At 40.4% G+C, this 15,028-nt stretch overlaps 1 protein-coding gene across 8 annotated transcripts in view; it reads right to left on the minus strand.

The window, feature by feature from the left end:
- LRP1B (LDL receptor related protein 1B) overlaps positions 1-15,028 on the minus strand; it is a 1,329,376-nt gene that overhangs the window by 804,733 nt on the left and 509,615 nt on the right. The window lies entirely within an intron of this gene.

The following is a 15,028-nucleotide window of genomic DNA, read 5'->3' on the forward strand; positions in this document are numbered from 1 at the left end:
TGCAGTTCTCGGCCAGTCAATTATACAGGAAGGAATAGAGCTCAGGACTTTCTAGATCCTAAATCAGAGCTTGATCGGTTAGAAGAGTGGTTTTCAAACTTTCTTCATCTGGATTTCTTGCTATTTAGCATCCAGATCCCATAAGCCTTTGAGACTGCAAAGGACTGTGGGATTTGGTCTATGTTAAGAAATCTCAGATGGTTTTTGGGGGGTGAACGGATGGTGCTGGGGCTTGATACTCCACAGCTCCTAGAAGCATGTTATCCCGTGCCAGAGTTGAGCAATGTATGGCTGAGGGAAAAGCTACACTGTCCTTAGGGTTGGAGTGGGAGGGAAAGAGCTTTATAGACGTGACAGTTATGCTGATTAGTGTAAGCTATGATGAATTTTGAATAAGTCTATAAGGTGGTCTCAGGTGAGCAGGTCATCTAAGAAAATGGACACTAAGATTTTAAAATGGAGTAAAAACGTTACGCATTCTAACTGTGTCTGCTTGGCAGCTTCTAGTATAGAAGACAGAGACAGCACCAGGATGATAATAGAGTCTTTAAGAATAAGCTACATGTCATGGCTTATCTCTTTGCAGTTCATTCCAATTTATTAATCAAGCAACTACAGGACAATATCTTGTCTCTCAGTTTCTGGATACTGTATTTCTTTTCTTTTAATGTCCTGCATTACATGACTATGCCTTTTATTTAGCTTATAATAAATTGCACACCTTCAGAATTGTCTGAAGGCATCACATTTTAAGATATACACTCTCAGAACTTCTTAGAGATTAACTATCCGCCCAACAGAGAATCTGTACCTTATAGGTTTCAGAGTAGCAGCCGGGTTAATCTGTATTTGCAAAAAGAAAAGGAGTGCTTGTGGCACCTTAGAGACTAACAAATTTATTTGAGCATAAGCTTTTGTGAGCTACAGCTCACTTCATCAGATGTATTCAGTGGAAAATACAGTGGGGAGATTTATATACACAGAGAACATGAAACAATGGGTGTTACCATACACACTGTAAGGAGAGTGATCACTTAAGATGAGCTAACACCAGCAGGAGAGAGAGGGGGGAGAAAACGTTTTGTTGTGATAATCAAGGTGGGCCATTTCCAGCTGAAGTGAAGAAACAGATTGACAGAGCCAGAAGAGTACCCAGAAGTCACCTACTACAGGACAGGCCCAACAAAGAAAATAATAGAACGCCACTAGCCATCACCTTCAGCCCCCAACTAAAACCTCTCCAACGCACCATCAAGGATCTACAGCCTATCCTGAAGGATGACCCATCACTCTCAGAGATCTTGGGAGACAGGCCAGTCCTTGCTTACAGACAGCCCCCCAACCTGAAGCAAATACTCACCAGCAACCACACACCACACACCAGAACCACTAATCCAGGAACCTATCCTTGCAACAAACCCCATTGCCAACTGTGTCCACATATCTATTCAGGGGACACCATCATAGGGCCTAATCACATCAGCCACACATCAGAGGCTCGTTCACCTGCACATCCACCAATGTGATATGTGCCAGCAATGCCCCTCTGCCATGTACATTGGTCAAACTGGACAGTCTCTACGTAAAAGAATAAATGGACACAAATCAGACGTCAAGAATTATAACATTCAAAAACCAGACGGAGAACACTTCAGTCTCTCTGGTCACTCAATTAGAGACCTAAAAGTGACAATTCTTCAACAAAAATACTTCAAAAACAGACTGCAACAACAGACTGCTGAATTGGATTTAATTTGCAAACTGGATACAATTAACTTAGGCTTGAATAGAGACTGGGGGTGGATGGGTCATTACACAAAGTGAAACTATTTCCCCATGTTTATTCTCCCCCCTCCCCCCCCAACTGTTCCTCAGACGTTCTTGTCAACTGCTGGAAATGGCCCAGCTTGATTATCACTACAAAACTTTTTCTCCCCCTCCCCCCCCGCTCTCCTGCTGGTATTAGCTCATCTTAAGTGATCACTCTCCTTACAGCGTGTATGGTAACACCCATTGTTTCATGTTCTCTGTGTATATAAATCTCCCCACTGTATTTTCCACTGAATGCATCTGATGAAGTGAACTGTAGCTCACGAAAGCTTATGCTCAGATAAATTTGTTAGTCTCTAAGGTGCCACAAATACTCCTTTTCTTTGTATCTTATAGGCATATCACTGTGACATTACCTGTAATGCAAAATGAAAACCTTAGCTTAAATCCAAGCCAACTCAGCAGACAGGGTGTGTCCTAGGAATCACAGAGAGTTTCAGGCTGTCATTTGAGTAAGCAATGAACAGACATGGTTATAGAGATGTCTGTAAAATGAGTCTATCACAGCGGCCTTGAATGAAATCAACCAAAGAAGTCTTCACATATCATCAGTATCAGTAAATTAAGACAGGTCAGGTAATTCAATGTCTGAATAAGTTGAAATCCATACCTAGGCATCCTTTAGAAAGACACATTCAAATAAGGTAATGTGCACACTGGAGATCTGTAGATAAACATAATCTAAATGAGAAAATGCCTGAGCAGCTTTAATGAAGCCCAACAGGAATTCTGTGCATAAGAAGCTTGGTAAGCAAAAAGCAGATTTTCACAAATTAATTTGACCTTGATGTGGGGAACGTATTTTGTCAATCAGATGTAACAAATATTGACTTTGAGCACTAAGCCAATATGTGCATGAGTGTTCATGCTATTAAAACAGTTGTCTAGTACATTTTCTTTTCTGGAGTCACAGTCCACTGATAAACATCTAGGTGTGTCTTAGTCTCCTTTTTAAATTTTTCACACTAACACAATGCAAGAATCTGATGGATTGCCACTGCCAAGAAAGAAAAAAAGAAAAAAAGCCATCAAAAGGCAGCCTGCAACTCAACCATATCAGAGTTTGGGTTTGGATAAGTGTACAAATGTTCGCAATGATCATTGAGGCCTCTGACCATGTGCATGAATCCCCCTTCTTCAACAACCCTCATCTGCTAACAAGCTCCTGCTGCTGGATTATTTATTTATTTATTTATTTATTTTTGTGGAAGGAGGGGAAATGAGCAAGGGGAGGGAGGATAATGCATATTGGCCTGTGACTACATTTATCACTGAGGTCTCATTTGCTCTGTAGGCCTTGTAGGTCCACTCTCCTGTCCAGCACCTTCAAGCAGTGGATATGTTCCCCAGTTCCACTCAGTGGCCATCTTCTGGGGTGACGAAGGAGCCTACTCTCTTGTTATGAACCAGTGGGATTAAAAAACTACTCTGCTTCTTTACAAATTTGAAAGACATCTTTCAAAGACCACTTCATTCCTTTTGGATTAATGGTGTTAGCAGAGAGGGAGAGGTAAGTGGTGCAGATAGTGTCAAAGGGGGAATAGACATACTTCTGTAGATATGTATGAACAGGCCTTCTCATATTGAACCATTGCAGCAGAGTGCAGTTCATTTAACAATTAACTATAACCAACACTCCAGGAAAACAGAGCACCTGATCCCTCTCCATAGTGTCCCTGAGTGGATGCCACTAGACACTCACTGAGGATCCTGGATAGGGGAGCAGTGCTGTCAAATTTTCCCCCGAAGCCACTAGAGGTTCAGGAACAATGAGACACGGGTTACTCACTTAATGGAGGTCATGTACCAATGCTGGAGAAGATACAGGTTTCCCTTTCCCACAAGGTCACTTAACACTTCAGAACTGTCAGGAGGCACAAGAAAAGGAAGTTGTAAGGATCATGTTGGACCCTTGCTTATCTCAGTCCCAGGAGATGGGAAATCACAGCCTTAGTCAAACCTTCAACAAGTTTAGAGCTGGGTTCAATTTCAAGGGTAGAAGAAAATTTTATTCTAAACATCTATCTTTTGTCACAAAGAGTTCAGCATTTACAAAAGAAATGCTCTGGATATATTAGCCCTATGTTGATGCTGTCATTAAATTGTATTCAGATAGATTCTGTGGTGCCAAATCTTACAGTATACATTGTTGAGTTATACATTCAATCAAAGTAGAAAACTGAAAGGAAACTTACTGTCGGACACAGTGAAGTAGAAGGATCACCATTTTCCTCCTCTTTCTGAATATCCTATTTTTTCTTCTTGTTTTGTTTTCTGAATTTAAGCTTTGTGCAAGGTACTACAGTGGCACCTAGAAAACCAGAACTCTGCTATTTACCCACAAACTGGGTACAGCATGAAAAAAGATAGAGCAAAACTCAACTATACTATAACTGTGCTCTGGCAGGACCAATTCTTGGGTGGACCAATTGTTGGTTCCTCTGCTGAGACTGGCAAAAAGGGTATTGATTAATGTCAGTTAAATTGTGATGTTGCCATTGTGATCTGCAGTGTAAACCGTAACCAAGAAATGAAAGGCTCTGTATCTTATTAGCAACCCTGAGTCAAACAAGAACACTGCTACAAATGTTTCCTCCCTGAAAGACTTTTTCAAAGTTTTTTTAAACATAGAAATAATAATGGAAAACTAGAAGATTGGTTCTGCTCTTGGCAAACTGTATTTCCATAATTTACCAGTATTTCTGTAGAGACTGGCTTCTCCAAAACCTATGGAATCTTCAAACAATTTGCTGGCAAAATCTGCAGATCCCAGTTTAAAGGGCTAATATGCAGCAAGTCCTTAGGAGCTCACAGAGTCCTAAAGTGTGTAATACAGTCCTACTCATTAATAAAAGAAACAGAATGAAATAAACAAAATAACCAAGAGAGTCAGGGCAAAAGTTAGAGCTTTATAATGTACTATTCCTCTGCATTTTCATGTGTTGGATCGGGCCCAGACAAGCAGGCAACCACAGTAGAGAAAGTTAAAAGGAAAAAAGTAAAAGGTTAACTCTGCAGTTAGTGGAGGAAATTAAGCAGTGAAACTTTGTACAAATGTTAAAAGAAGGTGTTATGAAAAGAAAATTCTTGGTTTCTTTGCAGCCATTCCTTTTGGGAATGTCTGTAGATAATCCAGGCAAGAGGTTATTTAAGTGGAATCATTTAACTATGAACAATAGTTGTTTTATAAGTTTAAGATGAATTGGTGTTGTTTTAAAATTGTAAAACCGAAAAATACTTTTGCCAGACAAAAGAAACTAGTGTTGTTTAATTTTGGTATTTAGTATTTAATCCTTAAGGTGATTTAATGCTTTACAGTAAGATCATCGGATGGACCTGACGGGGTAGGGGTGGATGGGGAGAGCCCAGCCCCGCCAGGTGAGGGGAAGTGGGGCCCCGGAGCACCGGGGGAGGTTCTCACAAGAGAGATATAGAAAGGGATTTCCTGGCCAGCAAGGGTCTGGGATAGGTTTTGGGACTCTGTCAATTTTTCGTTTGCCTTTTGCAATTGGGTCTCAAGGTGTTTTTTAAGTTTCTCATTGGAGTCCTTAAGACTCCTTACCTGAGACTTTCGGTGCCGTTTTTCCATTTTCCCATACCAACTAAAATATGCATCAAATTGACCTTGGCCCACCTTATAAGTCAATAGTGCTTCCCTAAGGTGCAGTATTTTAGCAAGGTCAAAATTCCCCTTTAAGGGAAATTGTAAATCCGGATTATCCTTGATCTACCAATTTTATTTCTCCAGATACTTGCAAGTGCTAGGACTGTAATTCTTGTATATATAAAATGCAGGCGTGGCTTTTGGAGGGACAGGGATCATTTTTGACCCGCCACCTCCCATTTCTTCCCCTTCTGGGTCCTATTTAGAGAGTGGACTTTTTAGGGTGTCCATGATCTTCCTACAGCCCTCCTTTTGCGAAGAGCGTCGGCTAGAGCCGTATACTCTGTCGCTTCAGGCGAGGTGTAGGATCAGTCAATGGCCAAAGAATTAGGGTCATCCAAAGACAGAGCATAGGGACACGCACGCTTTCCTTGCCTTAGACGGGGTCCATTTCGCCGATCAAGCCATGCAGAAACGGCCCATCTTGGCCAGGGCTTTTACCGCCCTTCTCTGTTGGGGCCACAGAGCTTGCTTTAGAGACACCTCTGGTCACAAGCAAAGCTTTGCAGAGGGCTCTTGGCATCTTTCTGTGACCCTTACTTTCACACTGGCACACACACACACAGACTAAGTCCTAAACAGCCACCTTTGTGACTTTTCTGGCCTACCTGAAGGTGTCAGAACTGTTTGAAAATGAAGTTTAGATCCAGCAGGCAACTCATCCAATTCTAGAGCCTACAGTCAGCTCTCCACCGAAAACCCAATACAGAGATTTAAAAAATAGTACTGTATTTATTTTTTATGAGAAATAATAAAATAAATGGGAACATCTGCACTAAAAAAAACAAAACAAAAAAACCCCTATAATGTTTGGTTTTTAAGTGTATCCAGATATATCTGAAGGGACATGAAGGTGATCTGCAGAGAATATATCCAATACCCACTGGTACCCTTAAAATACCTCCTGAAATCCCCTGCTGAAACATCATTGCCAAAAATAGCCTCCTGAAGGTGACATTTCTGTGAAAGATGTCACAAGTAACAGCAAGAGCTGCATGAATATCTAAACCTGCTTCACAAAATTCAAGTGAAATCTACACATTATTCTCCAATGTTTTTGCCAATCTTTGACAGTTTAGAGGGGTTTTTTTTAAAAAAAAAATAACGAAATTCTCTTTGACTTTCATGCAAATACCACACATTTATTTGTTAGTTCCACAGAATGTAAAACATTTCACTTAAAATAAATAAAATACATTGGAGCTGAGAGAGAAATCTGGAGAATACAGTAGTAGTGGGAGAGGAGAACTGGCAAAGCCGCAATAGTACACAGTATTGTTATTCCAAAAAGACTGCATTGTGACTCATCCTTATCTTTCATGGAGACCAAGAAATCAAAAAAAACCCAACCAGAAAAATATTAATAATGAAGAAAAAATGTGAGCTTCTCCCATATAACCAGAACTACCAAGGTATGTATTGGAAAAGTAATATGTCAAAACACAAAATTTCCAGTGGGTTCTTGGAAAGTATTCAGGTAAAGTGTTTGTTTTAGATAGTGGAGGATGTAACAAGGGTGACAGTCAGCCATTTTAGATTTGATTCTGGTGAACAAGGAGTAACTGGTACTGAATCTGAAGGTAGAAGGAAATGTAGGTAAAAGTGATCATCAAATGATAGATTTCATTATTCTAAGGAAAGGAAGGAGTAAGAGGAGTAGAATAAGGACAATGGACTTTAAAAATGCAGACTTTAACAAAGTCATAACTGGTAGGTAAGGTTCCATGGGAAGAAACATAAATGAAAAAATGAGTTCAGGAGAGCTGGCAGTCTCTCATGGAAACTATGTGAAAGGTACAACTGCAAATTCTGAAGCAAAGGAAAGATAGGTAGAACAGTAAGAGGCCGATATGGCTCATCAGAACTCTTTAATGACCTGAGAAAGAAATCCCACAGAAACTGGAAACATGGACAACTTGCTAAGAAGGAATACAAGCACAAGCATGTAGGAACAAAATCAGGAAGTCTAAGGCACAAAATGAGTTACACCTAGGAAGGGACATAAAAAGGCAATAAGAAGAGATTCTATAAATACATTACTACCAAGACAAAGGCAAGAAAAGGTTCTCTACTTAGCAGGGAAGGAGAACTAATAACAGATGATATCAAGAAGGCTGAGGTATTTAATGCCTATTTTGCTTCAGTCTTCACTGGACTGGTTAATGGTGACCAGGTGCTTAACACAATTAATATTAACAGCAAGGGGGAAGGAAGACAAGTCAAAATAGGGAAAGAACAGGTTAAAAATATTTAGATAAGTTAGATAGCTAAGTTGGCAGGGCCTGACAAATTCATCTGAGGGTACTTAAGGAACTAGTTGAAGCAATTTTGGAACTGTTAGAGATTAACTTTGAGAACTTGTGGAAGATGGGTGAAGTCTCAGAGGGCTGGAGAAGGGTAAATACAGTATCATCTTTAAAAAGGGGAACAAAGAAAAAAAAAAGAAAAAAAAAGAGGAATTATAGACTAGTCAGCCTAACTTTGATACCTGGAAAGATACTGGAACAAATTATTAAACAATCAATTTGTAAGCACATAGAGGATAATAGAATTATAAGGAGTTGCCAACATGGTTTTGTCAAGAATAAATAATGGCAAGCCAACAATTTCCTTGAGCTGGGGAAGTCCTGGAAGATTGGAAAAAGGCTAATGTAGTGCCCATCTTTAAAAAAGGGAAGAAGGATGATCCTGGGAACTACAGGCCGGTCAGCCTGACCTCAGTCACTGGAAAAATCATGAAGCTTGTCCTCAAGGAATCAATTCTGAAGCACTTAGACGAGAGGAAAGTGATCAGGGACAGTCAGCATGGATTCACCAAGGAAAAGTCATGCCTGACTAATCTAATTGCCTTCTATGATGAGATAACTGGTTCTGTGGATGAAGGTAAAGCAGTGGACGTGTTATTCCTCGACTTTAGCAAAGCTTTTGACATGGTCTCCCACAGTATTCTTGTCAGCAAGTTAAAGAAGTATGGGCTGGATTGATGCACTACAAGGTGGGTAGAAAGTTGCCTGCCTTGTCAGGCTCAACGGGTAGTGATCAATGGATCCATGTCTAGTTGGCAGCCGGTATCTAGCGGAGTGCCCCAAGGGTTGGTCCTGGGGCCACTTTTGTTCAATATCTTCATTAATGATCTGGAGGATGGTGTGGATTGCACCCTCAGCAAGTTTGCGGATGACACTAAACTGGGAGAAGTCGTAGATACGCTGGAGGGTAGGGATAGGATACAGAGGGACCTAGACAAATTGGAGGATTGGGCCAAAAGAAATCTGATGAGGTTCAACAAGGACAAGTGCAGAGTCCTGCACTTAGGACGGAAGAATCCCATGCACCTCTACAGACTAGGGACCGAATGGCTAGGCAGCAGTTCTGCGGAAAAGGACCTAGGGGTGACAGTGGACGAGAAGCTGGATATGAGTCAACAGTGTGCCCTTGTTGCCAAGAAGGCCAATGGTATTTTGGGGTGTATAAGTATGGGCACTGCCAGCAGATTGAGGGATGTGATCGTTCCCCTCTATTCGACATTGGTGAGGCCTCATCTGGAGTACTGTGTCCAGTTTTGGGCCCAACACTACAAGAAGGATGTGGAGAAATTGGAGAGAGTCCAGCGAAGGGCAACAAAAATGATTAGGGGACTGGAACACATGAGTTATGAGGAGAGGCTGAGGGAACTGGGATTGTTTAGTCTACGGAAGAGAAGAATGAGGGGGGATTTGATAGCTGCTTTTAACTACCTGAAAGGTGGATCCAAAGAGGATGGATCTAGACTATTCTCAGTGATAGCAGATGACAGGACAAGGAGTAATGGTCTCAAGTTGCAGTGGGGGAGGTTTAGGTTGGATATTAGGAAAAACTTTTTCACTAGAAGGGTGGTGAAACACTGGAATGTGTTACCTAGGGAGGTGGTGGAATCCCCTTCCTTAGAAGTTGTTAAGGTCAGGATTGACAAAGCCCTGGCTGGGATGATTTAGTTGGGATTGGTCCTGCTCTGGGCAGGGGGTTGGACTAGATGGCCTCCAGAGGTCCCTTCCAACTTTGTTATTCTATAATTCTATGAAAAACTTTCCAACTATAAAGGTGGTTAAGCTCTGGAACAGGCTTCCAAGGGAGGCTGTGGAATCCCCATCACTGGAGGTTTTTAAGAACAGGTTGGACAAGCCTCTCTCAAGAGGGTCTAGGTTACTTGGTCCAGCCTCAATGCAGGGAGCTGGACTTGAAGACATCCCAAGGTCCCTTCCCGCTCTACAAATCTATAATTCTATGAAATAAACAACAAAAACAGTTGCTAACTTGTGACCTGATCCTGCGTTTCACACATACTTCACTTCACAAATCAGCAGTCAATAGAGAATAGATAAAATTGACTATTTAAAAAAATCAAAAAGATCGTTTTTATTTAAATCGGATTTTTTAAAAAAATAATTAAATACAGATTTATCTTAAAAATAAACCTATTTCAAATTAGATTTGAAGTGGAAATCTATGTTAAGGCCTAAGCTTATTATAAACTCTTAAAATAATTTAAATTAAATACAAAATTAATATTAAGCTGTACTACTCTGCTGCCAAGTTTTAAAGAAAGTCAACCCACAGAACTGGTGGAAGTCACTGACTAAACACCAGGAATCTGAGTTTGCTGAAGTGGTAAACCAGCGTTTGACAGCAGTAGTCTATTCTGCAGGTGCAGAGAGAATATTTTCTTTTTTTTAGTGTATTCAACTAGTGCAGTTGAATGACTAGTTCATTCAAAGTTACAAAACCAATAGAGATTTGAAAAAAAGCAGGAAATGAGCAGTTACTTACCTTCTGCAGTAAGTGGAATTCTTTAAGATGTGTCTCTGGGTGCTCCAGTTTAGGAGCACATGTTCCCCTTTGGTCTGTGACTGGAAATGTTTGGTAGTAGTACCTGCACTGCCTACACACATCCTCATGCCCTGTACCAAGGCTATATAGGGATGCATAGTTGAACCGCCTTCAGTTTCTTCTCTACTGCAAAGCCCACAGAAGCAGCTCCAAAGCAGAGGGAAGGAGGACCAGGAGTGGAGCACCCATAGGGACACACATCTCAAACTCCAGTTACTGCATAAGGCAAGTAACCTCTCCTGCAAATAGTGTCCCTGTGGGTGCTCCACTTTAGGTGACTCACTAGCAGTAACTCTTTAAAGATGTGGGTGTTTCGTAACAGAGTCCATCAGTGAAGAAAGAACTGTGTTGCCTACTGTTACATCTGATCTTGCAGTGTGAATTAGGGCATAGTGGTTGGAAAGCGTGTCACTGAGGACCATGTTGCACCCCTGCAGACTTCAAGAGCTGGAACATCTCTGAATAGAGCTACATATGTAGACTGTGACATAGTAGAATGTACAGTCATTCTTAGGGGAAGTGTAACCTCAACGAAACCATAGCCAGCAATAATGAATCTAGAGATTCATTTAGAAAGTCTCGGAACGGAGATAGGTGGTCCCTTAGATGTATCTGCAATAGAAACAAAGAGTCTAGGAGGTCTTCCTAAATGGCATATTCCTGTTCAAGTAAAAGGTTAACACCCAGTGATGAGCTGGCAAAAGTTGAAGAACCGGTTCCTTCAGTCGCTCCGGGTCTTCGGCGGCACTGAAAGACCCGCCGCCAAAGTGCTGCCAAAGACCCGTAGTAGGGAAGGACCTGCTGCCGAAGTCTCGGAGCGCTGCCGAGTGAGTAAAAATTAAAAAGGGATTCTCAAGGGGAGCCTCCCTAGCCAAGAGCTTAGGCGGGCCGGACAAGACAGTCCCGCGGGCCGGATGTGGCCCGTGGGCCAGAGTTTGCCCACCTCTTTAACAACCGGTTCTAAACCGGCTTCAAAATTTAACAACCGGTTCACGCGAAATGGTACGAACCGGCTCCAGCTCACCACTGCTAACATCCTCTTAACATCTAGTGTATGAAAAACATACACTTGTGTAGACTGATGCAGCTAAGGGAAAATACCCGGAAGGTGAATAGGTTGGTTGATATGACATTCAGAGGATTCCTTAGGTAAGAACTTTGGATGAGAAAGTAAAGATACTGTCTCCTTGGAGAACTAAGTACGGGGATGGTCGTAAATGGTCATTAGAGCCCCATATACGTAACCCTTTGTGCAGAAGTGATGGGCACCAATAGACATATATAGCAGTGAACACATAGCTAATAATTCAAAGAGTTGTTTTATGAGATAGTTAAGTACCGGGTTTAGATCCCAAAGAAGTGTAGGGGCTTTAATCTGTGGAAGAAGATTGATAAATCCCTTAAGAATATTGCCATGGTCAGATGAGCAAATACCAAGAAACCTTCTACTGGTACACAAAAGTTGTTATTGCCACTAAATGAACCTTGCTAGAAGCCACAGAAAGACTGGATTTTTTCAATTCCAACTCGTAATCTAAGACTGAGGAAAGAGATGATGGGATAGAAGAAAGAAGGTGCCAGTTACATCAAAGATTATATCTTCTCTATTTCTGAAGGTAAGTGTGTTTAGTAGATTCCTTTCTACTATTGAACCATTTATTTTTATGCCTCTGATGAACATATCTATAGCCCCAAGAACCATTGAGGAACCAAGCTTATAGAATCATAGAATATCAGGGTTGGAAGGGACCTCAGGAGGTCATCTAGTCCAACCCCCTGCAGGATGTTCAGATTGGGGTGAAGTGTCTAACCCGTATCCTGAGACAACAGCTGAGATTTCATAAAAAAGCCACCACAGAGGGAAAAAGTTGAGTCTGATGAGGTTAAGAAAAGCAAACTTGACTTGGCCAAGTTGGTGCAATTGACTTGGTCATGTCTGATCTTGATAAGGACCTATCAGAGCCATGAGTAGGAGGATATGCATAGAAAAGAACGCTGTCTACGTAATAAGGAAAACATCTCCTACAGTTTAGGGATCGAACCCCCCCTCTGAAAAACAATTTCCTGCACTTTTGTCGGGGGGAGAGGGGGTGTTCTTATTTATCCAGCACATTTAATTAAAAAAATTCTGCTTTTGGACATGTTTAATTGATCCAAATAGAGCTTGACACAAATAAGTAAACAATGAATAATCATCTAGTAAATAATAAATGCATCATTCACCAATTTCTAAAATAATAAAATGTAAAAATTAATAATTGAGTAAAATTGGATTTAGCTATATAATTCCTTAAAGAAATGTGATAGATATAGTCTATCTCCACTATTACCAAAAAGAGGCATCAAATTTAATGTAAAGGCTATATTTGGTTGCAAATCGACATATCTGAATAGTTACCAACCAATGAGAATCAACTTTATGAAAATAAATAAAAAGAACAAGCGAGAAACATGATTAAAATTGCTGATTTAAAATCAATGGTTCCTTCTTGCTGATTAAAATCAGGATTAAAATCACCAATTTAAATGGCTTTAATTTAAAGCAATCCACCCTGTATGCACACATACAAGTCTGTGCATGACCAGGGCATTAGTTATGACTGTACATTTGCTGGGATATATTTGTATATTCCTAGAGTGGAATTTTCTAAAACACTCAGGTTTGGCCTAACTACTTCCAATTAAGTCAACAGCAATTTAACCATTGAGTTCAATGGAAGCAGTTAGGCCACCATAGAGAACTTTTGAAAATTCCACTCTGGACTGTAAGCTTTTGGGGGGCGGGAACCATGTATTAGTACAAGTTTGTACAGTGCCTTGTACAATGGGGTCCAATTCCTGCTTAGGACTTCTGGATATTGCAGCAATATGAATCATAGGACAGGAAGGGGCCTCGAGAGGTCATCTAGTCCAGTCCCCTGCACTCATAGCAGGACTAAGTATTATCTAGACTGTTTCTTACAGGTGTTTGTCTAACCTACTCTTAAAAATCTCTAATGATTGAGATTTCACAAACTCCCTAGGTAATTTATTCCAGTGCTTAACCACACTGACCATTAGGAAGCTTTTCCTAATGTCCAACCTAAACCTTCTTTGCTGCAATTTAAGCCCATTGCTTCTTGTCCTGTACTCAGAGGTTAAGAAGAACAATTCTTCTCTTTCCTCCTTGTAACAACCTTTTATGCACTTGAAAACGGTAATCATGTCCCCACTCAGTCTTCTCTTTTCCAGACTAAACAAAAGCAATTTTTTTTTAATCTTCCTTCATAGGTCATGTTTTCTAGACCTTGAATAATTTTTGATGCTCTTCTCTGGACCCTCTCCAATTTGTCCACATCTTTCCTGAAATGTGATGCCCAGAAGTGGACACAATATTCCAGCTGAGCCTAATTAGCGCAGAGTAGAGCGGAAGAATTGTTTTGCTTACAACACTCCTGCTAATGCATCGCAGAATAGCAAAAACTTGATATTCATTTTTTTTGCAACAGTGTTAAACTGTTGACTCATGTTCAGCTTGTGGTCTACTATGACCCCCAGATCCCTTTCCGCAGTACTCCTTCCTAGGCAGCCATTTCCCATTTTGTATGTGTGCAACAGATTGTTCCTTCTTAAATGAAGTAATTTGCATTTATCCTTATTGAATTTCATCCTGTTTACTTCAGACCATTTCTCCAGTCTGTCCAGATCATTTTGAATTTGAATCCTATCCTCCAAAGCACTTGCAACTCCTCCCATCTTGGTATCGTCCGCAAACTTTATAAGTGTACTGTCTATGCCATTATCTACATCAATGATGTATTTATTGAACAGAACCAGACCCAGAACTGATCCCTGTGGGACACCACTTGTTATGCCCTTCCAGCATGACTGGGATCCACTGGTAACTACTCTCTGGGAATGGTTTTCCATCCAGTTTTGCACCTACTGTATAGTAGTATTATTGAAATATTAAATACAAATAATAGCAGGAACTGGAGAACATTATCAAGTATGTGCATAGAAAACATAGTTTATTATTCAAGTGTTGTAAAAGCTAGCCTGGGAATCAGTTTTCTAGCATCTATGAAGAAAACATTTTTTTCTGAAATAGTAGATTTTCTAACCCTTGAAGTTTGCTTACACAGCACCAGGTAATTTAAGGTCACACTACCAACCCAATCATAGTTTCCTACTTTTATTTAATATTTTGTTTCACTCCCACCTGAGCTATTTGTCTCTATAGCAGACCATTTCTACCAGGCTGCGGGTTGTTAGCCAGTGGCATACTAACAATTTCCATAGACTCAATGTAAAGTTTCAGACTCAATTCAGTTACATGAAGAAAATACAAAATTACCACACCTACGCTGCTGGATGAATTATTAAAGGATTTAGGGTTAATTAAGGAAAATCAACACATTTCATTCTTTTTGTTAAAAAAAATGTGACTTTTAAAAGCTCTCTTAAGACTACAAAGGCAAGGTCATATCTGAACCTTGAGGGAAATACTGAATTAACTGAAATTCTCAGCTTTTCTTCTAAACATAATCAACAAGATTAGTGACAGCCTACTCAGCTATGCAAAAATGAAAAACACTTATTCATAATAAACTTAGCATAATAAACTTCTGTTCCTTAACTAATTTATATTCAAGGTTGAGGTCAGATTCTTAACTGTCTTATTGACAAAGT

This window comes from Lepidochelys kempii, chromosome 11 (assembly GCF_965140285.1).
Source record: "Lepidochelys kempii isolate rLepKem1 chromosome 11, rLepKem1.hap1, whole genome shotgun sequence".
NCBI lineage: Eukaryota > Metazoa > Chordata > Testudines > Cheloniidae > Lepidochelys > Lepidochelys kempii.